Raw genomic sequence first — 26,143 nt, 5'->3', positions numbered from 1 at the left:
CCAAAGCCTAGAGCAGATAATCCCAAGACAGGGGAGCCATAAAGCCCAGAGGAGAGTGGGGTTCCTGGGGGAGCAGGGACCCACTCTCTGTACACTGTGTAAGCCTTCCCGATGCCAGCTGGGGCTCCAGCCTCCTCAAAGCTTTGGGTGATTGTGCCTCGAACCATTCAGTTCCAAGGTTGATGCCTCCCTCTAGCCCTCTGCATTCTGGGCAGCCATTCTTGGTTTTGTCTCTTGCTTGGAGTTCAATATCATCCTATTCACTTGTTTTTCTTTTCTTTTCTTTTCTTTTCTTTTCTTTTCTTTTTCTTTCTTTTTTTTTTTTTTTACTTTCTTTGAGGATCTGTGGGATCATACAGGGGGTGGAGGTGGGGTCACGGTTCAGAGTGGTTCCTGCTGTACTTTCTCTCCTTATCTCATCGCTGAACCCCTCATGCCCTTTACCCCACTGCCCTTAGAAACTCACGGGTGCCTTGGGTGGCTCAGTCAGTTAAGTGTCCAACTCTTGATTTCAGCTCAGGTCATGATCTCATGGTCCTGAGATCGAGCCCTGAGTTGGGCTCCATGCTGACAGTGTGGAACTTGCTTAGGATTCTCTCTCTCCCTCTCTCTCTCTCTCTGCCCTTCTCCTGCTCTCTATCTCTCGAAAGAAAGAAAGAAAGAAAGAAAGAAAGAAGAAAGGAAAGGAAAGGAAAGGAAAGGAAAGGAAAGGAAAGGAAAAAAAAAGAAACACGGAATCAATGTGTGACCCTTCCCACAGCACACAGACCCCTCTGCTTCCCTCCTGGGACCAGCCCTGTCAAGTCAGTTTCCCTTTTGTAGCCCCGAACTAACTGTTCCCAACCTTGGCCGCCCCTGTCTTGGGGAATCCTGGTGGATTTATATTCTCCATCTCATTTCGGCCATTTTTATGTGCTTTTTAATTTTCCTTCTGTAACTCTGTATTTCTTGCAGGGCCAGAGGGGAGAAAAGACGATGGTCAAAGGAAGTTAAAGGGCACTGCAGCAAACTATATCTATTTCACAATCGTGTCCTGACACTAATAAGCTGTAAATGGCATTCACCTGCAGACAAATAAACGGGCGACTCTAGTCACACTGCCTTAGCTTCCAGGGGAAACAATATGCAAAATACCTAAGCATCTAGGCAGAAAGGAGCTGGCCAGCCATAGGACCCTGCAGGTCCTGGGGTGCAAGCTCTCCCTCCAGACGCTTCCATGCTATGTTCATTTTACAGCACGTCTGAATGAAGGAGTACGGGGGCATGAGCAGAGGAAAGCAAATTCAGTGCCCAGCCCTGGATTTGGTGGAGATGGAGGGAGGTGCAGTGGTGACCCCTGACAAAGGGGGACCTCTTGTGCAAAGGGAACATTCCCTGCCCAGGGGAGCAGATTTATCACAAAGAAGCCTGGAAAGGATGTTGCCCCCTCTGCGGTTAATGGGGTAAAAAAGGGTACTTCCTCAGCTCTGCAACCTGTACCATCACATAAATTGAAACAGACAGAATTACCATTGATACAAATTAAAAACAAATAAAAAGGGTACACAGAGCTGATTCTGAGAGTTCAAACTCCATTACCCGCTGATTTACTGAGCAGTGACCTGTGATTGTGGGGGGGGGGGCGGTGCAGGAGGAGTGAGGAGTCTCTGCGAATCCCATCAACCCCATTGCCATGTGGCACACCAGTCAATAAGCTATTTAATTTAATGGGAAGCAGTATTGACGAGCCGGAGAAAGCAAGTCACAGAAGATCCAGCTGCACAGAGCAGATAAAGTCTTCAACCTGGCCTCACTCTCGGGGTACCCTCCTCCCCCTCAGCATCTCCTCCGGCAGAATCAGAGGAGGGATCCACGGGATTTGGGGGGCGTCGGGGCCCCAAGGGGACGGTGTGTAGGAGGGATTACCAGCACCGCGAGAGGTGGGTTGCAGGGAAGATTGGGAAGAAAATGGGAAACAGATCTTTGGAACTGAGGACAATACTATAAACGAGCTTTCAGAGTGAAGGCAGCCAGGAAGGGGGGAGGCCAGCAATTCTAGAGGGAAACCCAACAGCTGCATCCCAGGAGAATGAGCCCATCTGTTTGTTTTACTCTCACTCACGGGGTCAGATCAGGAGAGAAACGCTCCCAGAACCAGAAGCACCCTTTGCCCTCCCACAAAATGGAAGCTGAGAAGCCAAGTAGGTCACACTCGCGTCTGGGGCTGCGGTGGGGAAGGCAGGCGAGGGAGATTTTTAGAAAGTGATGGGACAAGTAGAAAATCAGAACTGGAAAGGGCCTGGGAAAGGCGCTAGTTCGGTGTCGCCCCTCCCACCCCTCCCCTGCCCACGCACTTGGGGAGAGCAAGGCCCGGAGAAGGGGTGCGAGACCCAGAAGGTAAGGAAGGCGAATGTGAGGGAGCTGGATCCTTTCGGTCCCAGTTCGGTGCGCTGCCCACCGCTTTGCAGAGTGTAAGGGACCCAGGCGAACACGCGGGGCTTGGACCACTCCCAGCCGTCGCACATGCGGGGCTTTAAGACAGGCATTTAGAGAAATAAACAGAAAAGAGCTAGTTGGTAGAGTTGTCCTATAGACTGATATTTATTTTTTAAACAAACATGGAAAGAGTGCGTATTTGTGAAACAGGTATTGTTCTGAGTGTTCTGTGAACGTCAGTTCCTTTCATCTTCAAAATGACCCTGCAAGAGAGGTACTATTTTTATCTGTATTGTGACAGATGAAGGAGTTGGGGTGCAGAGGCGTAGCTTTCTCAAGGCTCATCCAGCTGGGATCTGAAGGCAGGCAGCCAGACTCTGGAGTCCATACAAAGTGCTGTGCTATTTCCAGTAATAATGATAATAATAATAATAACCACCATTGGTTGATTGCTTACCAAGTGCCTAGTGTGCTGTGAAACATTGTATTCTGTAAATATCAAAACAATTGCATGCCGCAGGTGTCATTACTCCCGTTTGACAAATGAGTAAACTGAGGCTCAGACTGCTGAAGAAAATCACATCAATCTCACAGCTAGGAAGTGCCAGAGCCAGGCCTCAGAGCCAGGTCTGTCCTACTACAAAGCCCATTCTCCTACCACTCGTGGAGCTCGCCCCCTCCATGTCCCCAGCAGAAGAAGGAGGTGCTACCTGCGGCTCTCACACGACCCCCTGGCGTAACCTCATACGTCAGCTTCTCGTACCTGAGTAAATCATTCACCTCGACGTGCCTCCAGACCCTTGTTTGTTGAACGGAGGCACTACCTCTTAGGACTGTTACGAAGATTGAATGATATAAAGGTATTCGTGATTAACGCTTAGCGTGATCATGGTGATGAATGCATCATCACGTACAACCAGTATGTACGAGGCACAGTTCCGGGCACCGGGGGTGTAGTAGCAGAGATGCCTTCCTGGGTATACAACCTGTGTGGCTGCGTAGAGTCCTGTGTTAAGAAAGGCCTCCCACGTGGGGTTCAGGGCTCTGGTGGTGCTGACTTAAAATTCTCCGTAATTGTATCTTTGAATTTGTATGTTGCAAGCAAAGTCTGCTGGGACAACGGAGCATGCCCGAGGGCTTGGAGCCTCAGCCTCAAGTGCAGTCCTGTCTCTCAGAAACAGATGAGGGCCCACTGCTCCTCCCTGCTCTCTGGGGCTCTGAACCCACCTGGTCTCCCCCTCCCAACCCCCATCCAGCAACCAGCGCTGCCCTTGCCCCCCAGCGGGGGTCTGAGTGCATAGGTGGAGAGAGCCAGGCGTGCCTGCTGAGCATGCGGGCTGAGAGCATGACTGAGCATTCCTGCTCTGGTGTCGCAGTGCCAACATGGAACTTGGCAAGTGGCCTTCGTCCATCCCCGATCCGGGTAAAGACAGCGTCCCAGCACAAAGATTGCAATACCCTTGGGGGTTGCCTGCCCATGATGAATTAGAGTAGTGGGAAGGGGAGATGACCCAGTTTGACATTTCTGCCTCTGTGTGGCACATTGCCTCAGTCCTGCAGATGGAACCTGGCAGTCCACGGACCTCAAGTGCCTTGAGTCACAAAGTCGTCATGTGGGTACCAGTGAAGGTCTGCACTGGCTCAGCATCTATGCCTGTGCCTGACAGAGAGCAACTTAATCAGCAAAGAAACATCACCATGAGAGTCCAAGAGAGACTGGAAAAAAAGGAAAAAAAAAGCTTTATATTTGACCTTGAACAACACTTTTTTCCTGCTTTTTTTTTTTTTTTAATTTGAGAGAGAGAGAGAAACCAAGCTAGGGAGAGGTGCACAGGGAGAGGAGAGGAGAGGGGAGGAGAGGAGAGGAGAGGAGAGAGAACGTTAAGGAGGCTCCATGTTCAATGTGGAGCTCAAGGTGGGGCTCGATCCCACGACCCTAGGATCATGACCTGAGCTGATATCAAGAGTCAGGCACTCAACCGACTGAGCCACCCAGGTGCCCCATCTCCTGCTTTTTGAATAAAGGGCTTGCATTTTCATTTCATACTGGGCCCCTGTATTAATTTGCTAAGGCTTCATAACACAATATTACAAAGTTAATGGCTTAGATGACAGAAATGTATTTTTACAGCCCTAGAGGCTACGGGTCCAAGATCAAGGTGCTGGCAAGATTGGTTTCTTCTGAAGCTTCTCTCCTTGATGTGGAGATGACCACCTTCTTGCTGTGCCCTCGCATGGGCACATTTCTCTGTGTGTGCACACTCCTGGTGTCTCTATGTATGTCCAAATTTTCTCTTCTTATAAGGACACCGGTCTGATTGGGTTATGGCTCATCCTAACGGCCTCATTTTAACTTAATTACTGTTTTAAAGGCCCTATCTCCAAATCCAGTCATATTCTGAAGCACTAAAGGTTAGGGCTTCAGCATATGAATTTTGAGGAGAACACAATTCAGCCCGTAATAGCCCCTCAAATTATGTTCCTAGTGTGGTACAGAAGTGGAGAAAATATTCCATTCTCCTAGAGCTTACTTTCAGGAGCGAGGAGATTGGTAATTAAGGGGTAAATATGCAATGCGTCAGATGGTGATAGGTGCTCTGAGGAACAATAACACAGGGTAAAAGGGACAGAGACTAATAGGGAAGGCACTTGCTGTTTTACATAAAATGACCAGGGAAAGCTTCTCCGATAACCTAACCTTTCAACAGAGACCGGGAGGAAGTCAGGAAATGAACTGGACATACACCAAGATGGCAGGAAAAAAGGACAGAGTTATTAAAATAGAGTCTGGCACACCGTCTTATATAAATATTTATCATCATCATCATCATCATCATCCCCATCACCATAATACTTGTTATTACTTTCCCCGAGTCTATTCTGCTGCAGGTAATAGAGACCTAACTGCCCTCCTCAGTCTTGAATCATTCTGACCACAACTGACCAAGTTCAAGGACTCTATCCTGCAGCAGGTGAAGTCTGGGATTCATCTTGCTGTTGTGAGCTCCGGACCTAGTGCGCCCAGAGTGACTGAGCCCTACGAGTCCCAGGTACCAGCTGTGCCCCAACCAAGTGTCCCATTAATCCCTACTGAATGGGTTCTATATTTGTGACTAAGCTTCCAGGGCCGCAAGACTCCTCTTCGACCCTTCATTTCTCATTTCCAGTCTATTTCTTCACAACACCCCTGACGTCCTTTTCTCCAGAGTACTGGTTCTTAACTTGCTGTGGGGGGGAGGTAATGTTTCCTCCCAGGGAACCTTTGGAAATGTCTGGGGACAGTTTGGGATTGACACAATTTGGGGGGCTGCTACTGGCACTTGGTGTGTAAATCCCGCCCCCAATGGAGACAACAGCTCCCCCAGTAAAGACCTCCCCAGCCCAAGATAGCTGTAGCGCCGTGGTTGAACACGCTGCCCTAGGGTTGATATGGAATGAAAATCCCTGCATTAACTGCCAAAAACAAGACAGAACAGGGGAAACAGGAGGAGAAATATAATATGAAAGATTCCCTTATTGGAATCCCTATTCACCCCCATTTCTTTCCCAGTGACCCCAAACAGTGCCTGGAGGGCTCCCATTAACACATGGTCACCCAAGGACCGGCAACCCAGACTCTGGATCTTGCTCACTATCTATGGTTTTAAAGCCCTGCATACCCACTTGGCTGGTCACTCTTCAGTTGGCCCCAAATGGGCTTCGCGGACGCCTTTGGAGACTGATTTTGCGGGACTTGCTACACCCCATGGGGGAACTGACAGCTGGGAATCTCACCACGCGAAATCAGCCCCAGCTCCTTATCCCTTCCCAGGATGGCTTCCTGCTGAGTCCGCCCCAGGGATGACACTGAGGTTGTCATACCAAGAAGGTCGGCCATGACAGATCGTAGTCAGATCGTATCGGTCTGTCACATACACTCCCCTTCCATCTACACCTGCTTGGGAATTGTCCCTTGAGCACCTTACGTCATAGAGCCCCCACAGATGTTCTTTAAATTGAATGGTACTTCCTCCTTACATGTGGCATGTCTTCCCCTCACGCTGCCTTTGGGCAGTGGGTTGTGGGCGGTGTGGTGGAGGCATAGAGCATTTTCCACTCATAGGTCAGGGGACAATGGCACAGGGGCCAGCCAGTCGCAACAGTGTTGGAGAGCTTTTGTGATCCCCACAAGGCATGTCCCAGCAACCTGAAGACTCCCTTCAGACAAACTTCTAGAGCAAACAGACAACATCTAAGAGCTGAAAGGCGTCTTCCAAAAGTCACCAGCATCTTGGGGAACTGATGAAGTAGGGTCGCCTAAAGGTGGGGTTGGGGGGTGCAGAGAGGGAAAGAGGGCATCAGAGTAGGGACAATGTGTGGTGAGTTTGAAGTCAGGTTATTATACACAAAGCCTGTCAAGTGTCTCCCCGAAGGGCAGAGGTAAACGAGAAGAAGAGAGCATACCCACTGCTAAATATAAAGCAAAAGCGAGGGAGGGGCACCTGGGTGACTCGGTAAGTTAAGCACCTGACTCTTGATATCAGCTCAGGTCCTGATCTCGTGTTCGTGAGCTCGAGCCCCGCATCTGGCTCCACACTGACAGTGCTTAGGATTCTCTCTCTCTCTCTCTCTCTCTCTTTTTCTCTGTCCCTCCCCCATTCACACGCTCTCTCTCAAAATAAATAAACATTAAAACGTGTTTTTTAAAAAATGAGGGAGAGGAGGAGACAGGCAGTGTGAGGCAGGTGTTCTGGGCATCGGCTTGTTCCCCACCCTTTGCTTTGTCCTTCTCCCCCTCACCCAGAGATGCATGGGCCGCTTCTCAGAAAAAGTTACAGAATTGCCTTGAATTGGGGCGCTGTAGCAAGGAAAGTGGGAGGAAGAGATTATGTAACATTTTGCTTATCTTGAGAAATTTACTCACAGGCAAGAAACACTGGACCAAGAGTCAAGAGGGTGTAGACCGGAGCTTTCTCACCGCTGCTTTTGGCTACCCGATCCTGGCCGGTGATGAGACCTCTATAAACGGTGGTTTATCCACAATAAAACCATAATAACCACTCTGCCTCCACCAGAGCCTGTTTCGAGAACCAAATGAGATAATAACTGCGAATATGTTTTGTAAACGGTAAAACATTAAACTAGCATTTCCCATAATGTTCTCTGTAGAACATTAATTCCATGGGATGTTAGTGAGATTCTCAAGTCAAAACAAAACACAACAAAACACAACAAAACACAACAATAAAGTGAAAGGGTTGTGGTGGTTGTTTTAAGCGTGGGATTTGTGAATATCTTTCCAATACTAAATTGACCGTGGAATCTTTTATTGCGGAATATCTTGCATGACTAAAGTTTCAGAGCACACTTTGGGAAATGTTTCCCTAAAGAAAGATAAGACATTATTCATACTACCCTTGGCTGTTGTATGAACGATAGCAATGTGCACAAGAGGAAAGGGTTAGGTTGCCTTGGCAGCAGGAGGAAGGGGTCCCAGATTTGTTGCTCCTCAAGTAAGGCTAACGCACAAGAAAAGCAAAATCTGAGAACCCTGCGCTTTCCAAGAAAGTGAAGTGGGTTGAACTGTATCCCCACAAAAGCATGTTGAATCCCTAACTCCCGGCACTACAAATGTGTCCTCGTTTGGAAAGAGGGGCGTTCACAGACATAATCAGGTCAACAATGAGGTCACTAGGGTGCGCCCTAATCCAATAAGACTGGTTCCTTATACAAGGGGGAAATTAGGACACAGGGAGGGACAGGCAGTTGGTAACATGCCATGGGAAGATGGAGACAGAGATCAAAGGGATAGGGCCACAAACCAAAGATGGCCAGCAAATGAGCGGAAGCTAGGGCAGAGCCGCGGGCAAGATTCTCCTAACAGCCCTCAGGAGGAGCCAAGCCTGCCCCCCACCTAGATCTGGGACTTCTGGCATCCAGAAATCTGAACCACAATAAATTTCTGATGTTTAAGGCACCCAGTTTGAGGTGCTTTGTTATAGCAGCCTTGGATATGTAAAGTGATGACGGGGACGGCATATGTGAGTGATATTTAAAGGATGTCTAAAGGATAAAGGGGACGGCATACATCTGCAGTGGTTGAGATATTTGAATCTCTTCCAAAAATGCACCCAACCAAGCCATGACAGAGATACGGGCTGGGTGTTTCCTCAGCAGGAGCACCCTCCTGGGTCTAGACTTCCAATGCGATTACGGTATCCAGTACCTGGGACGAAGAGATGTCTGAAGATGGGGAGAAGAACACAAGAATTGTTAGTGGCTTGACAAAGGGAGCCAGGTCAACTCCAATCAGCTTTCAGCGATCAACCTTTGGAGAGCCACAAGGGTTATTCCAAGGCATTTTTAAGAAATCGCTTTTTTTTTTTTCTAAAATATCCAACTCTTACAAATATTTAAACAACATATTGATACGTTTCTCTAGGGCTTCTGACAGGGTCAAATATTTGTTCTCTGCCGGGAAGTGTTTTCAGCGCGGTAGCGTGAATGCAGAGTCCTTAAATTGCATTTTCCAGCCTTTCATTTCAGGGGACTGTCATCAGCACGCTGCAGTTTCCCCAAATTTTCCGATACATTATATTGGGCAAACTCACTTTTTTCCATAAAGTCTGACAAATAGAAACATAACGTGGACAGAATATCCGCTTCCATTTTGTTCAGACTTCCAGGAAGCTCCAAACTAAATTAAATCCTCAACCTCGGTAATTATTAGAATTTTCACTTCCTCTGTTTTTTATGATTTCTGTTTTCTACTTCTGCTTTAAAGCCTTATTTGATCGTTATGTTTCTGAAGCATGTCTTAGATTATCCTTCCTGAGCTCCACACTCCAAATATCCAGCTGTCTACTATCTATATGTCTCTGCCTGGATATTCCACAGAAACTCAAGCCCAGGACGACGTTCAAAATCATGCTTTTACTCTTCCTTCTAAAACAGACAAAGCCTCCTACATTTCTGTCTTGGTGACATCGCTGCCGTTCACTCACTTCCCTAAGCCACATATTTGCGACAACTTGCGTGTGTTTCTTCTTAACCACCCACACTCAAGGCATTATCGTTCTGTTGACCTCGACTACTATTTCCCAGATAAGTTTCCCTGACAGCACGCTGTCTCTGTGCTGCATCTACCTTTATTAAGATCTTCCTGGATTCCCGCAACATCGCCTAATAGTAAATTTCCCTTCTTCCAACCTAGTCTTTCAAAGAAATTAATCCAATGATGGCGCTTGGCTTTTAAAATCTTTCCCAAGCCTGTTCTCATTGTGGGGATGGCTTCAAGTCCCCTTGGCATGGAACACACGGTCGCCTCTCCAGTTTTAGGTCCCTTGGTGTGTTGTTCAAGTTCACACTCAGGCCATAGCGTAATATATGTCCGTGCTTACCTGTAACAGACTCAGGACCTTCTGTGCGGGCCACACACTCACATCCTCAGACTCAGGACTCTTGGCACAAAACCAGTGCTCAGCTTTCCAGCCTCAGGTTCCAACATGGCATTCATACACACCTCCACAGTTTCAGTAATTTATGCTGCAGACGTTTTGAGTTGCCCTCATTTTCACGATGAGAATCAATTCTAAACATATACAGCCTCTGAGCCTCCTTCTTCTGGGTCAGTTGCACTACCATTAAATATCTCAACAGCTCTTATTCAACCAGAAATAACAGTTGTCTCCCCAAGATAGAGCGTCAGTGGAAAAATAAATGCCAAACCGTTGAACCTGCTGTTTTCTTTTCCTTGAATGGCATTTTCAAATCCAATTCACCTGGATAATTCCTCATCATTCTGAGGCTCCTCTCAAGCCTCCCTTCTTCCTCTGGAAAGGTTTTCTGGCTTCTCTTTAAGACTTACAGAGCGATCTTGCTCTGTGCTTCTAACGTGTCCTATGCATAGTTCTGCTATCTTATCACACTGCATCGTAATCGCCTGTCACCTTTGTCTGTGCCCACCACTACCATGACCACTAAATTCCTTGAAATTTAGTGGTCTCTTGAAAGCAAGAACTGTTTCGCACCACTTCCATCCCCGGAAGCTCGAATAGTGACTATCACCTAATGTGAATTCAGTAGAAAGTTTGGGCAGGAAATGAGCAAATGAGAGTCTTCCTGGAGTTATATGAATTCTAACAGGTAAATAAAAAATAATGACCTTTAAGATTTAAAGCAATACCAAATACAGCCAGTCGCAATTACTACTGATCTACTTCACGGCAAAGTAGTTCGTGTCTATGAATATGTCTACTGCCAGTGCGATGATGTTCCCTAGGTAAATCACATGTAATTAACTGAAATTTACATTTTCTTACTTTTTGTACAGCAAAGGCTTAGGATAAATCACGGGCAAGGAAGACATGGTCTCTGCCTGTAAGAAGCTTATTTCTAGATACAAGATAAGGCTGTATATACAGATAATGAAAACGAGGCACCAAGAGAATAAGGAACTTATAAAGGGCCACTCAGGGAATAAGTGAGAGGATGAAAATTCACAGTTGGGCACCCTGCCTCCAGATTCAGACTGCTTTGCATTTCCACTGACTGTGAGATACTAAAGAGAAATCTAAAACTCAGCACCCTTTTTAGCTCAAAATTTTATGACAACAGCAGTAAGAGGTCAGAGAAGTAGATGGAAAAGACGCGAAAGAAGGGCTAGGGTTTGAGCCAACTCAAGAGACTTGTCCACAAACACAAAGGAAAAAGAAAGGTATTCCCAGAGAGGAGCGTATCATAAACTAAGTCTCGTGTTTCGACAAGTCATGATAAACGTAACAAGGGGAGAAGGAAGAAAAGTATTCGTTATTTGGAGACAATAGTTGTTAAAATAGATTTAATCTATTTTCTCCCAAGGTTTTTTTCCCCTTCTAGTGCAAAGGTGCCTGTTTTTCAAAATCGAGACCATTATTGTAAGCACAGTTTTGAGTCCTACCTTTTGAAACTTGTATACTAACATAAGCATTTTCTTGTTATTATAAACTCTGCACCAACATCACTTTTAATGGCCCCCTGATCATGACACAGATGTATGATGGTTTAATTAAACATCTTCCTATTGTTGAACCCTTAAAGTTAAGTATAATTTTCTTAGATTAGAAATAATGCTGCTAAGAACATCTTTGTCCATAAAACTTACATATTTCCTCTTATTTCTTTGTGACAAAACTATACAAGTAGAATTTCTAGGTCTAAAGTTACTATTTTTTTCCACTGTTTTTCCCCCCAGATAATTAAACTACTACTTGCTAGAACAAGGACCTTAGTTAAAATCTCTGTCCCCAGAGAGTTCACTTGCTAGAGCAAAAGAAAGTATGTACAGACAAGTAACAAAATACAGTGGAGAAAGTGTTTTAACTGAATGGCATCTGAGCAAAACCATAGGCCCACGTGCAGAAAACACACTTCTCTGCTGGGAGAGTGAGGGACATTGCAGAGAAACTGACTTCTGAAATATGTTTTTATTAGTTTGATTTGACACTTTGTCTTGGAGAGACAACTGTTATGTCCGATCGAGTCGGAGCTGTTGAGATAGTTAAAGCTAGCTCTCCTAACACAGAAGAAAGAGCCCAGGGGTTATGTATGTTTTAAGATGTACTTGCCTGTACTATTAGCTAATTTAATAATCATTATTAGCACGTACAACCCAAATTACCAAATGCAGAAGGACTGAGCCATTTGGCCCCAATTTGAAAAAGCAGCTCCGTGCCTTGCAGGCATCGCTCAGCTTCGTAGCACTTTGAAGTGGGACAGAAGCTGTTTCTATTCTGGAAGATTCAGGTAGTAGCACCTTGTCCTAAACCATTGAGGAGAGAGTGGAGAAAGCCCCAGGGTTCCTAAGACGGCCTCCTTCTCACTCATGCTCTAAGCCAGAAGTCTCCAGACTTTCCTAGTTCGTGGCACTCTTAGAGTCCTGTAGTTGTTTTCTTGGTGTCTCCAGGTCGAAGAAAAAGACCTGTTTCTAATCAAGTAGTTAGGTTAAATACATACCTAAAGTTAGGTTATTACATACCTAAAGTTAGGTCAAATACGCAATAATATTTATGTCCTGGGGCACCTGTGTGGCTTAGTCGGTTGAGCGTCCAACTCTTGATATCAGCTCAGGTCGTGATCTCCCAGTCATGGGATCGAGCCCCGCAGCCGGGCTCTGCACTGAGCATACAGCCTGCTTGGGATTCTCTCTCTCTCTGCTCCCCTCCCCCACTCACTCTCATTCTCTCTCTCTCTCTCTCAAAATAAATAAATAAACATCAAAACAATAATATTCATGTACCAATCAAAGGCAGCCATTTAAAAATAATGCACATCAACTGACAGAAAAAAAAAATATTTGCATTTCATTCTTAAATAACCACCCTTACTTACAGATGGGACGTGTGCAGAGCTCTCAGACCTTGAAGTCGGATTAAATAACTGCTACTCTTGTTGCCTGTTTCACATTGACTTTAATGTAATGCTTGCTTATGATCGTGGTAGCTATTATAAACACAGTTTCACAATGGTGTGACAGTGCATGGGTGGTGGGAACATAAAATGAGACAGCTGCTGCAGAAAACGGCACGGTGCTTCCTCAACAAGTTATATATAGAATGATATGATCCAACAGTTCCATTTCTGGGAACATACTTGAAAGAATTGAAAGAGGGATTTGGACAGATTTGTACACCAGCGGGCATAGCAGTGTTATTCACAGTAGCCAAGAGATGGAACCAAGCCAACTGTCCCTCTACGGATGAGTGGATAAACAAAATGTGGCATCAACATAGCATGGAATATTATTCACCCTTAAAAAGGAAGGAAATTCTGGGGCACCTGGGTGGCTCAGTCGGTTGAGCGTCCGACTTCGGCTCAGGTCGTGATCTCACGGTCTGTGAGTTCCAGCCCCACGTAGGGCTCTGTGCTGACAGCTCAGAGCCTGGAGCCTGCTTCGGATTCTGTGTTCCCCTATCTCTCTGCCCCTCCCCTGCTCATGCTCTGTCTCTCTCTCTCTCTCAAAAATAAATAAAACATTTAAAAACAATTTACAAAAATAGGAAGGAAATTCCAACATGAGCTGCTACGTGGATGAACCTTGAAGACATTATGCTAAATAAACCAGACACAAAAAGACAACTATTGCGTAATTACACTTCCATGAGGCACCTAGGGTAGTCAAATCCATGGAGACACAAAGCAGAACGGTAGTTAGCAGGGGCTGAAGGGAGGGGAGAATGGGAGTTGTTAATGGACACGGTCGACCTAAAATTGTCAGGAGGCAGTAATGAAGCCAAAACATTTGTTTGGGATCAAAGAATTGCAATTAGGGGTACCCAGATCCGGGCAGCCACTTAAATGGTGCCCTACTTGGAAGCAAAAGTCAGGGGTGTTTAAAGACAAAGAGGGCATGCTTGCATACATCGTTTACAAAGAATTTTGATTGGGGTTGTTGGCAGGAAATTACACTTGGCTGAACATCATTTATTGCCAAAGCTATCACAAAGCAAAAATCGGTTACTGTAGCAAATTACAGGTATTCTTGCAAAGTCCTTGGGGCATTTGCCAGTCAAAGTGTCAGGGTTGCACTCAGTGAGGACCTACCTAAAGCACGTCTCCCAGCTGCATTTCAGACCCCTTGATCAAAGTGACTCCATTTTATTTCACCTTCCCCAGTACAGAGTTTCAATTGGGGTTGATGAGAATGTTCTCAAGATGCATAGTGGGGATGGCTGCACAAAAACATGAATATACTTAATTCCACTGAACTATACTTTTAAAAATGGTTAAAAAAAATAGTTACTTCTGTTACCACAATAAATAAAAAAAGAGGCAGTGTTGCGGCACCTGGGTGGCTCATTCGGTTAAGCGTCCGACTTCAGCTCAGGTCATGATCTCGCGGTCCTTGAGATCGAGCCCTGCGTTGGGCTCTGTGCTGACAGCTCAGAGCCTGGAGCCTGCTTCAGATTCTGTGTCTCCCTCTCTTTCTCTCTGCCCCTCCCCCACTCACACCCTGTCTCTCTCTGTCTCTCAAAGATGAATAAATGTTAAATTTTTTTTAAAAAAAAGATGCAGCGTCATCAAAGGACACGTAACACAATCTAATGTTGAAGCATAAGCCACCTTGAGCTCATGGTTTGTATGGTATCTGACAGATGTTGAGTCACACTATATTTCCCTTCAAAAGCTGAAATCTCCCAAAATACAAACAACTCTGCCTCTTCTCTGTTAAAAAGACTTTCAAATACACTTGGGGAGGGGCGGGGTGGGGGGCAGTCTCCTCTTTGATTTCCATCGGTGATGAGGAAATGCAAGGATCGGATAAATGCCTTTGCTCTCTCGATGTCTACTTCTCGTAAATTAACAAGAGTCCTGAAACAAACATATCATTATTCCCGTGTTACTGAAAGAGAAGTTGACTCTCAGAGAGGGTAAATGGTGTTCCTGCAGCTACACAGTTATCTTTGTCCACAATGTAGCAGGCCGTCTCTTCTTGTTCTCCTGTCTTCCCTGTCCCCACCCTATACCCACTCCATTTCAGCTTCTGGAAGAAGAAACATTACCAAGATTTTCCCTTAGGAACCCACTCATTTTCTTGGGCGCTGGGGCTTATGGAGAGCCGAGAGTGCCTCTGATTTTGTCTGCCACTTAACTGAGATTAGCTGGAAGCAATCTGCTGAAAGTTTAAGCATCAGCTTATCACTTTGTTAACTGTGCATTCATTTTCAAGGGGATGGTTAAGTTTAATGGGAACGGGGGATTGAATCATGTGGCAACAGGTTCTGTGACATGTGGGAACCAGAAGGGAAGTGGGAGGCCTTCCCTGTCAGATGCTGTATGGAGGGTGATCTGGTTTAAAGATCTGGATTAATTTTCTGCCTGAAATTTCCTGCAGGGGGTAGGCAGGACGATTGTGACTGACGTCAAGAATTCACTCTGCTCGCGAGCCAGGACAGTGCCTGGTGACCGAAAGAATGACGGAAGGGAGGAGCCAAGGTCAGAAGGTTTCCCAGCCACAAGAAACACAGGTGCTCGCGCTCTCAAAACCGCCCAGTGAAGGGACCCTCGTGCCCATTGGATCCCCACCACCTTACAGAGGAGGAAACTGGGGCCTAAGCAGGAACTCTGGCTTGCCCTACAATACGAGGCAGGTCACAGCTCAACCGGAATACAGCAGACCTCTTTCGCCATCTCTCACCTTCCAGGAGTCTCTTGACTTCTCCATGGCAGCAAAATACAGCTTGCTTAATTCCATTAACCACAAGCCAACTTTTCTGAACTTTTAACAGAAAGCATTCATTGATTCATACCCATGGGTTTTCATGTTTTCTCCAGAAGAAGCAAAACTTTTCTTTGAGAAAGCTAACAAGGTCACAACTTCTTGACTTTCTAAGAGTTTTTTTGTTCTCCCAACCACCTTTTGTAGTATAAAACCTCCTTTTTGTCATATATCCTCATTTGATAGGGAAGGCCTAGGAATTTTAACTTAGTTACTAATGAATAAATCAACCAGAAGGGAAAGGCAGTTATGAGAGAGCCTACAAAATCCAGAGAAGTCAGTCTGATTAAGAATCTGGTAAGATTCAGTGGTATCTGGGTGGTTCATTTGATTAAGTGCCTGACTCTTGATTTTGGCTCAGGTCATGATCTCACAGTCATGAGTCCCCCGTTGGGCTCTGCACTGAGTGTGGGGTCTACTTAAGATTCTCTTTCTCCCTCTGCTCACGTGAATGCACGTGCGTGCACTATCTCTCTCTCTCTTTCAAGAAAGAAAGAAAGAAAGAAAGAAAGAAAGAAAAGAAGAAAGAAAGAAAGAAAAAAGAAAGAAAGAAAAAAGAAAGAAAGGAAAGAAGGATGGAAGAAAGAAAGAAAGAAAGAGAAAGGAAAGAAGGATGGAAGAAAGAAAGAAAGAAGCAAGCAAGAAAGAAAGAAAGAAAAGAAAGGAAAGAAGGACAGAAGAAAGAAAGAAAGAAAGAAAGAAAGAAAGAAAGAAAGAAAGAAAAAGAATCTGGTAGATCCAGTCTTCATCCTGCCAACTGAATTAATGATATTACCTTGCTTGGCATTTTACAGGTGCCATAATCTGGTTCCGCTTCAGTAAGCCAACTTTATCTTGCAGAGTTGGGCAAGTTTCTCTTCTGGCACCTCTAACTTCTAATGCCATTCATAAGATATATAATGAGCACCTACTATGCTATGACATTGCCCAATATTCTGAAAACTAAAAAAAAAAAAAAAAAGAAAAAGAAAAGAAAGAAGAAAGAAAGAAAAGAAAGAAAGAAAGAAAGAAAGAAGAAAATCCCCCTGAATAGCTTGCAAAGGGTCTAGTATAAAATAGGATCTTTCAGTCTAGAGGTAGTGATCCATTTGTAAGTCACGAGATCAATTTACTAGGTCATGACCAGCATTTTCTCTTAACGAAATTGTGGTAGATTTCTAGAGTCACGGCCCACAATTCTTTTCTTGCCTCCATGAGATTCGTTGGCCAATGGAATAATACAAGGACAATACAGGCAAGGACTTCAAAATGTTTGTGCATTGGAACTTGTCCTTTTCTGAAGCTGTTGAAAGGTCTCAGACCATCACCGTGTGAATAAGCCTGGACAAGCTGATAGAAGAAGAAAGACACATGCCTCAGTCATCTGTGCCCTGGACTGCAAACTGAGCACCTGTTATGTGACTGAAATCCATCCAGAACCAGCCAACCTCCTAACCCCCTAGCCAACCACCAGCTGACCGCAGATTCGTGAGCGAGCCCAGCTAAGGTCAGCGGATCCGAGCCCAGTCAAGAATAAGGTTATTCAGTGTTGGCATCGTGGACCTCGGAGCCCAGTAATTCTTTGCGTGCAGGCTGCTCTGTACATGTTTCGCAGCACGTCCAGTCTCTCCCAGCTAGGTGTCAATAACACCACTGCCCCAGTTACAAAAAGGAAGATATCTTCAGACATGGCCACGTGTCCCCCAAGGGTCAAATCACTCCTAGTTGAGTACTACTGGTGTAGAAAAAAATCACCCAACAAAATCATGAGCAAATTACATAGTCGTTGGTTTACGCCATTAAGTTTTGTGGTGGTCTTGACGCAACCCAAACTATCTGACATAGCAACGGTCTAGAACAGGGTAGATCAGGAACCGCGTCACTCGGTCAAGGCAAAAAGCGCTAGGATACGAAGCGATAACATGTGTGTACCAGGTCATGATGAAAAATGTATTTCTAGCTCTGGGTTGTAGTAAAAAAAAAAAAGAAAAAGAAAAAAAAGGCTGGAACGTCTCCTGGATTATTATAGGAAAAGGCACAGAACTGGATTTCCCCCCCAGCTCTGATACCTATCAACTGAGTAATATTAAGTATGTTTTTCTACACTTCCCAAGCCTTAGACTTCTCATCTACTCAAAGCAGCCTATCTCAAATTTAGCTACGAGGGCTGAATACGTAAAAGTGCACCGTACACGATGAAAAGCCGTCGAAATATTTACTACTGTCATCATCGGACCGGTTTCCGTTCGTCTTCTTATCATTGTCTTCCTGTCTCCTGAAGGCCCCCCACCTGTCTGCATCTAGTCGACCCTCATCCACTATTCAAGGTGGACAGTGTGGGCTACATCTCAACAGGAGGCATGCCTTCCCTGTCCGTTCATCGAATCTTTTCCGCCTTTACTAAATATGCCAAATGTCTGCGTCTTCAATATCACGTTGGTACTTACCACGAATCCGGTTCAGTGCTCGGTGGCGTTTGTGTTTTGTTTACATACGGCCCATATTTCGGTTTCCCCCTACCTAGTCTTCTAGCTCCCTGAGGGCAAGGGCCACGCTTCGTGTTTATTTGCACCCCCCCTCCCCCCCACAGCGTATAGCGCATTTTCCTGGACACGTGGTAGGTCTTCGCAAAGGCTTCAGTTACTGATTCATATTCAAAAGAGGCAGCGTTTACTTTCCACTTTATGGATTCTGCCTCTCGAAGACCACAGTCTCCTCCGTAAATTAGCCTGCCTCCCTCTCGGACCCCCTGCAAGTCCCTTCTGGGGTTTGGGCCATCACCGAGCTCCCCTGCCTGATTAATATTGGAGACCAGAAGCGGAAGAACGGCGCCCTGCGGACTGTGTGGGGTATCACCTGATAAGCCGTTTCCTAAAAGGAATCTCACCCACCGGGAAAGCAGCAGCCGCCCGCGATAACTGTGCTTTTCAACTCAAGAAGGCCCCGGGCACCTGACCTCTTCCTTGGCCACAAGCCCTGAGTCAGGCAATTACGGTGCAGCAGCTTCACACCCGGCAGAGCTGGGACGGAGCCTCCGCTCCGCGCCTGGTTAATTCATGCTCTTCCCGCAGCAAGCACCCCAGGCTGGAGGGGGCACCACTGACGGGGAGGCATCCCCCTGGCCTTGGCTCCTCTGAGGCTGTGCCCGGCTTTCTTCTCAGCGACACTACTCCCTGTCTCTGCATTCCCCCAGCCCCCCGCCGAGGAAATGACCCTGCTGGGCCAGCATGGTGAGTCTAGGCTGCAAGCAGGATTTACTGTTTGTTGTTAGACTATTAGCAAGCACAGTCTGTTAATGGTCTCTGATTGATTTCTGGATGCTTGTCTCCTTCTGGACTGTTGGAACTCGGCTGCAGAGGCTGGTGCGAGGAGACAAAACGTTTGCTTGTTTCTGTATCCCGAGGGCGGCTAGAAAAATGCAGAGGTATTTTTTAGGTGAGCGCCCAGGTCGGAAATGGAGAGCTGATTCCACCCTCCCTGGAAATCCCGTGCCCCGGCAGAGGCAGTGCGGAAAGAAAGTGCCCCGGAGTCCGGGCCTGAATGTCTGAGTTGGAAGCCTGCTTCTTTCCAGTGGCTGGCTCTGTTTCCAGTTGCCAAGGTTCTGGGATCTTGGGCAGCCCACTTAAGCCCTCCGAGTCGGCTTCCTTCCCCAGTAAATAAGGAGGAGAATAGTGCCTCTCTTTGGGCTGCTGAGGAGTAAATAGGATCCCTGGTAATATACAAATGGAATTAGACCATTTCCATGATTCGTAATTCTGGGAATGTTGGGGGAAATATGGCTCCCTTCTCCCTCCCTCGTACTGAGAAGCAAGTTATCAAACATGCCAGCTGTCATAAGAAAATGGGAGTTTGCTCTTATTGTCTTTGAAGGAGGAGGCTAACTGCCACTTGAGTGTTCCCTTATGAAAAAAAAAACCAATTTTTTTTTGGACTGGAATACTTTAAAGTTAAAGACGAATACTCTTCGACGTCAAGAGCTTAAAACCGGAGACAAATACGTTAGTAATAATATACATCTATGTGGCACGTTACAGTTTAGAAAGGCAGGTTCTTTTTCTCTGGAGGCTTCCAAAAAGGGAGCTGACAGCAATAACTCTTGAATTCATTCACTCAACAAATCTTTACTGAGCACCCACCATGTGCAAATCACCATGAGGTCCTCGGGGTATTGTGCGGAGGAAGACAAAGAAACCCTCTCTTCATGGAGCTTACGTAGAGATGATCCAGAAAGAATTCGAAAATGTGAAAACAGAATGGGATGTTAGGTACTAAGAAGAAAATCAAACGAGGGGTTAGAATAACCACTACAAGATAGAGAGTAAGTCACTCAGGGTGCCATTTTAGGAAAGAGGGTTAGGGAAAAACCTTCCGGGGCATTGACATTTGAACAGAAAGTTTAATGAAGGAAGGGAGAAATACATATGACTTTCTGGGAGGGCGGGGGGGGGGGGTGGCCGTTCTGTAAAAAAGCAAAGTGCAAAGGCCTGAGGCACGAATATGCTTGATGCATTTGAAGACCAGCACGGCAGCGCATACCCATCCCTGTTCAGATGAAATGGTTTCTCAGGATCCTTTTCAGTATTTTTTTGTTTTTGTTTTTGGTGTCCCTAAAAGAGATTTGGTCTTTTAATTATTATTTATTCACTCTTTATGAGTAATATAGCAGCAGCATAAACTTGGCATTCAAGCGGAGCTCAGGGAGTCAGCTGTCTTAAATAAGGGTCCCGTACCCCTGAAGGAGCGTTTGGGCCTGAGGTCTCAACTCCAGGTTTATCTTCAGGGTTCAGGGAGGAGTGGTAGTTTCTGGAAACACCGTAGGGAAAGGAGCCGCAGGAAGGCGCGTCAACACATTGCAGGACTCCTGACAAATTCCCAGCGGAGAGGGTTGGCTGTGGGACTGAGAAAGGTAGAAGGGGACAAAATGGATCACCTCTGCTGGATGGGGGGGGTGGGGATCACATACACTTGCTTTATCGTCGTTTTTGTAGGCAGCGCCCGATCTAAACTCAACTTACACCACTCACTCCTCTCCGCATATGGGGGCAAGAGCGTCATAAATAGCCAGTCCTGCCTCCCAGAACAAATGTACGTGAGGCTCAAACTCTCCTTGCTTTTCTCTGTCACCTGAGTCACCGGCTTGGGGCCACTTGGCACCACAGGGCATAGAACAGTGTCCTTGGGGGGCGCCTGGGTGGCTCAGGTGGTTAAGCGTCCAACTCTTGATTTTGGCTCAGGTCATGATCTCCCGGTTGATGAGTTAAAGCCCTGCCTCGGGCTCTGCGCTGACAGCATGGAGCCTGCTTAGGATTCTCTTTTTCCTTCTCTCTCTGCCCCCTCCCCTCCCCTGCTCACATGTGCTCTCTCTCTCTCTCTCTCTCTCTCTCTCAAAATAAATAAAAAATAAACTTAAAAAAGAAAAGAACAGTCTCCTTGCGACTCTGTCAGTGTTAAACTAGTTAATGGTGACCTTCCTATTGTCTTCGTGTTCCCTCTTAGAGGGAAAATTTTCATGCATGAGATTCTACTCAGATTTCCTCCTGGGAACCCAGAAGGCAACTATCTGAATGTGCTGACTCAGGATCCCTGGGTTTCCCATGACTCCAAGGGGTAGCGGGAGGGAGAAACAGACCAGAGCGAGAAAAGGAGATAGATCAACAGAATTTTGCCCCTTGACTGTCTTCTGTTGAATTGCTCTGGTCCTTAGCCTTTTTGCCACTCCTAACCAATCAGCCCAATTACCTACATTCCCTCATAGGAAGACGTGAAAAGCAGACCAACTTGTCATTTTCCTTTTGTCAGAATCTGTCCGTTGTCCAATTTGTGTCAGTTATGACTATGTGCTTGTTCCGTGCCTGAAGACCTCCGGCTTCCTGGGCTATGCCTCAGCCTGCCAACCCCTCTTCATTCTTCCGTTTAGTTACACCCTTTTACCGCAGTCTCTGTCTATCTAGATGTCCGAGTCATAGGCAGCCTGGACATACTCTTGAAACTGAGTGAATTCCCACAGCCAAGCCACTTGAGAAAGCCTTCAGAAATTCGAGCCCTCACTGCCCTCTTTCTTCCATCCATTAAGTGTGCAAAATACAGATTTTCCCACAAGAGTGATGAGTAGGTGCATTTTCTCTTGGAAGGTACCTTCGCCCACCGTAACTATTCTCCTGGGAGTGGCCGGTTATCCGTTAGATGTAATAGATCTTCTGGGAAATAGGGAAATGGGTCATATCTACCTGTGGGTTCTTGGCTGCCGTATTTGTAGAATGAGGGCGTTTGGAGCAAACCATGGTCCCCAGAGTCACAGGGCTCTGCTGGGAAGTCCTTGGCCTTCTGCTTTCCCTCTGACCAATGCAGACCGGTCTATCGCTCTCAGCAAGGACCTCCACGTGGGATCTTATGTGTGATGAGTTTCAGTAAAAGAGTCGGAAAATCACTGGGCTCAATGAGCTCTAAGCTGAAAAATGGGAGGCTGCCTAGCACCCGAAAGCACGCTGGGGGCACCCTGGTTTGGTGCCCAGTGCCCGTCTTTGTTCACGCTGGTACTGTCCTCAAGTGTGGCCCCTGAAGACACAGCGTCACCATCACCTGGGAATTTGTGAGAAATGAGGATTCCTGAACCCACCCGCAGTCGTTCTTTTTTTTTTTTTTTTTAACATTTGTTTATTTTGAGAGAGTGAGCGTGAGACGGGGAGGGGCAAAAAGAGAAGGAAAGAGAGAATCCCAAGCAGGCTCCGCCCTGTCAGTGTAGACCCTGACCCAGGGCTCAATCTCATGAATCGCAAGATCGTACCCTGAACCAAAATCAAGAGTCAGATGGTTCCCTGACCGAGCCACCCAGGGGCCCCAGCCTCAGTTCTTCTACATTGGGACCCTAGAGGTGGCCCCGGCCCCGTCCATCTGTGTTTTCACAAGTCCTCCAGGTTACCGAGCCGAGACTAATGCCTGGAAACTCCTGCAGAGGAATGGACTCAGCCCAGTTTTGCCAGATCCCTTGCAATCCCCATCCCGTCACGTCACCCTTGTGTTTTCAAGGCCACGAAAGACATGTACTTCCAACTCCTGGAAGCATGCCCACTCAGCTTCCAAAGGTGAAATGGTAGCATCCGGAGCACTGACCTACGGGGATTATAAGGCTCCGGGAACGACTGTAATTGCCTCAGACCAAAGGGCTGGCTCATCTCTGCAGCTGCCTTCAGGACACCAGCGCTCTCCCGGAGGAGGAGCCTCACTTATTAACATCATAACTCAAGCAAGTAGCTTGGCGTCGCCGCACATGGAATATTGCATTCTGCAAAGTGTTGAAGCTGCAAAGTCACCGGCGGAGTCGATAGACTTTTATTTTAACGATGTTTGTGATCAATATTTAAACAGGATTGACCCAGTCTGCTGCTCGCGCGCCTCTCTCCTTCCAGCTGCTTGTGAAAGATAAAATATTTGCGGGGGGGGGGGGGAGGGAGGGGTTACAATGGTTTGAGGCCAAACGGGGAGATGGGGGGGGGGCATAGGGCAAGCGTGCCATAGGATACATTAGCATCAAGCTCTAATGGGCCTGGGGTCTCTCGGGGCTCTGTTCAGACGTTCTGGGGGGATTATGAGAGAATGAGAAGAGAATTTATGGAAAGATTTGGTCACTACTCGTATCAACGGTAGAGTATTAAAGAGATCTTCTGGAAAATAGTCACAGCATACTTAAGCTGGCTTTCACGGAAACCCAACAATAGTTAGTAGCTGAGAGCGTGGTTCTGGGTTCACACGGCTCACGCGTGACCCGACCCTCCGCGTTTCGGCAGGCATGTTATTTCGTAGCTTGGAGACACATTTCCCCCATCTGTAACACGGTTCCTCGTAAAGTCGTAGAAGTATAAATGAGGCACAATATAAAGCAGTTGAAATACTGGCCCTTCCTAGTAAGGAAGAGCTCAGTACGTGTCAGGGAATTACTGGTCAATCCGTTGCTTGAAACTCGGTTCTGTCTCTAACACCATTGTTTCAAAGAGATGTACAAAATTAAATAACATTTCAGGATGCGGTATGATTGAGGGCTAGGGTGCAGAGTGCAGTCTCTGTGGAACGGGAGTTTAAGTAAAAAGACACCAGAAATGGCTTGAGAAATCAGGCGAAACTGTATGGAACAGGTCACACTGAAGTTAGCCCCCAAAAGATCAATAGGACTATTGAGGACGACTTTGGGAGAAGAGCATACATGAAACTATCACACGCAGATGGGACCCTGAGAGGCACCTGACGAACCTGAGGTCCTCCTGAGCTCACCAGTGCAGAGGAAGAGTTCAATGCCCCGTGAACAAGATACACCAGAAAATGTGCTGTCTGAGGGGAGGTTAGAAGATAAGCCCAGATGGGGCACCTGGGTGGCTCAGTTGGCTGAGCGTCCAGCTTCGGCTCAGGTCATGATCTCACAGCTCCTTAGTTCAAGCCCCACGTCAGGCTCTGTGCTGACAGCTCAGAGCCTGGAGACCACTTTGGATTGTCTCTGCCTTTCTCTGCCCCTCCCTTGCTCATGCACTCTCTCTGTGTCAAATAGAAATAAGCATTTTTAAAAAAAAATGAAAAAAAAAAAAAGAAAAAGGAGCCCATGTTGGGGGCTGGGCAGGGAAGATTCACGAAGTGTGACAGGGTGACCAAGCTGTACTAGTTTGTCTGACACTTTCTCGTCTTAGCACTAAAAGTCCCGAGTGCCAGAAACCCTTCGGTCCTGGGCACACCGGGACGGTCGGTCTTCCCAATGGAGAGGACTGGCTGCGTATGCTGTCCGAAAGCCAAGGGAAGCAAAGTTCCAGAGAGAATGACTGCCGGCACCATATGCAAGAGAGAGAGAGAGAGCCTGAGAAGTACCTAATGGATTTGGCAATTAGAAGGTCACTGGGGACAGATTAAGGAGAGTCATGATGCCACGAGGGGTTCTGGACCTGACCGTGCGTGCCATGGGAAGTCATTGCAGTCGCTCTCTTCAGCAGGGGAACGCCTGGATGAAAGCCATCTCTTAAGAACCTGATTCGTCTTAGGACACTTTCAGAGCACAAGAAAAATGACGCCATCCCCAACTAAGCACACAGTCCCCGAAGCACAGCGTGTGGAGCCCGCTCGTTTGGCATTCCTTACCTCTGGTGCACCGTCCGAGGAGTTCAATACGCTGGCCTCTGGTGTTCGGTTCTTAATGATTCTGATGTTACATGGATGGCCAAATGACTGACTTTCCCATTGATCGTGGGAGCCTGAGATGTGAATGATGGATTGAGCCACCCGAGCGGCTGCCTGTGGGAAGTCTGATTTTGTTCAGATGAGCTACTCCAGACAACCTCTCCTCACCATTCCCCCATGACCCCCTGTCTCAGGCTCTCTGTTTCTCTCTGTCTCTTTCATGAAATCCCTTACCTTCCTGACTTCCTACTCTCCCTCCATCCCTCCTTTTTGTCTTTCCTTCTTTCCACCCCACAGTTCTTCCCCTTCCTGTCTTTCTCCTTTTGGTCACATGTCTCCCTTACCTGTTTTTCTTTCTCTGGTGTATTTCTGAAGGTCCATTTTTATTCAGTTGGGACTTGGCAGGAAGGGGGCCCAGAAAACATTATGATCCTTTCTTTTAAAGCATGGGATGAAATCCAAAAGTCCTCTTAGCCTATCCCAGCATCTCCAAATCATATCTACTTGGGCTTTGGCCCAGGGAATTATCAAAATCAATGGAAAGCAATGCCTCCCCTTAACCAGACTCCTTGCGACAGGTCACGCTGCAGGAGATAGGCAACTCGACCCCTTTCGGACTGGATCATTTTTTCCAAGGTGCAGGAAACTGTACCTAATAACTTCAGCTTCACAGACCCTTCTATTGTAGGAGACTGAAGGACTCTATTTCAGGGACGCAAAACAAATGCATATTATGGAAGATGGGCTGACTTTAGTTACTATTTGAAGGGTTGAACTGAAGCCAGCACGGATTATTTTAAAAGCACAGATATATATATTTTTAAAGTCAGAGAAGTCTGGATCTTATTAAACGTGACTGTCTCCATGTGTGTATGAGAAGGCAGTCGACGTGGATGTGTGTCTAGATGTTTTTATCCTTCGAAAATTCTGTGAAGTCATCCCTCCATTAATATAGAGGATCAGCTTCTATGCCTTAGATCTCCTACCTCAGAAACCATGGTGCTAACTTTGAGGGTCTAAGCTCAGACCGACCGTGCTGTTCCTTAGAAGTCTCAGTGGGTGTCTTGGGGTGTGTTTGAATAGGGATCGCGGGTTTCTCGGTGTGTTTCTTGCGAGATCAGAGCAAAGAAAACTGAAACAAAAATTTGATTTGGTTTGCAGCACACATTGTGCCACCGATGGCAACAAGCCACACATGCTGTCATTATGCAGAGTAATTCTGTCTGGATTGCTTTTATAACATCCTTTTCCCTCTGCTCACCGCACAGACTATTTAGACACCCTCCTAATGCATTTGTGTCCGTGTCTATACGTGGCTACAAACTATAAAATTTTAAGCGTGTATATACATACGATGGTCGG

At 46.6% G+C, this 26,143-nt stretch overlaps 1 long non-coding RNA gene across 1 annotated transcript; it reads left to right on the top strand.

The window, feature by feature from the left end:
* The first annotated feature begins 2,017 nt into the window (after positions 1 to 2,017).
* On the top strand, positions 2,018 to 7,656 carry LOC128313009 (uncharacterized). The gene is made up of 3 exons (XR_008293089.1): positions 2,018 to 2,376; positions 5,385 to 5,465; positions 7,321 to 7,656. It is a non-coding gene; the product is annotated as an uncharacterized LOC128313009 (long non-coding RNA).
* Positions 7,657 to 26,143: the final 18,487 nt, after the last annotated feature.

The sequence above is a fragment of the Acinonyx jubatus genome, chromosome E4 (genome assembly GCF_027475565.1).
Source record: "Acinonyx jubatus isolate Ajub_Pintada_27869175 chromosome E4, VMU_Ajub_asm_v1.0, whole genome shotgun sequence".
Taxonomy (NCBI): domain Eukaryota; kingdom Metazoa; phylum Chordata; class Mammalia; order Carnivora; family Felidae; genus Acinonyx; species Acinonyx jubatus.
The sequence above is the reverse complement of the archived record's forward strand: the minus strand, read 5'-3'. Positions and strand labels throughout refer to the sequence as shown.